The following is a 475-nucleotide window of genomic DNA, read 5'->3' as shown; positions in this document are numbered from 1 at the left end:
CCCCAGAGACAAATGCACTTACGATGAAAAAGTCAACAAATGTAATCCAATCAAAACGGCAGAGGGATAAGAAACACCAGTAACAGGAAAGCAAGCGGTGACCGCAACAGAGAAATGCAAAGGGAAACTAGAACCCGAATGCACTAAGGCTCCTGAATGCAAATGGGAGAATAGTGCCTGCAAAGATTCCACCATTCTAGTCAACAAACAATTCGCCCTCAGTATTGCTGCATTTGTGGCCTTGCTTTTCTAAAACAAAATTTCCCCCTCTTTTTAAAAGAAATTTGCTAATATTTTTGCTACTCTGATATATTTTAACACGTAAGTTCACCGAAAATAGTGTGTTTTTGTAAAAATTCTGTTTCTGCTAATTTTTTTGTTTTCTGATAGCTAATTTTTTCCCCTTTCCCGTTGAATTTTTATTTTTGTGCAGGTAGGTAGGGTGATCGGGTTCAGGTGTTTCGGGTTAGGGTTA

Source organism: Trypanosoma equiperdum (genome assembly GCF_001457755.1).
Source record: "Trypanosoma equiperdum strain OVI genome assembly, contig: ctg_377, whole genome shotgun sequence".
Lineage (NCBI taxonomy): Eukaryota > Euglenozoa > Kinetoplastea > Trypanosomatida > Trypanosomatidae > Trypanosoma > Trypanosoma equiperdum.
The sequence above is the reverse complement of the archived record's forward strand: the minus strand, read 5'-3'. Positions refer to the sequence as shown.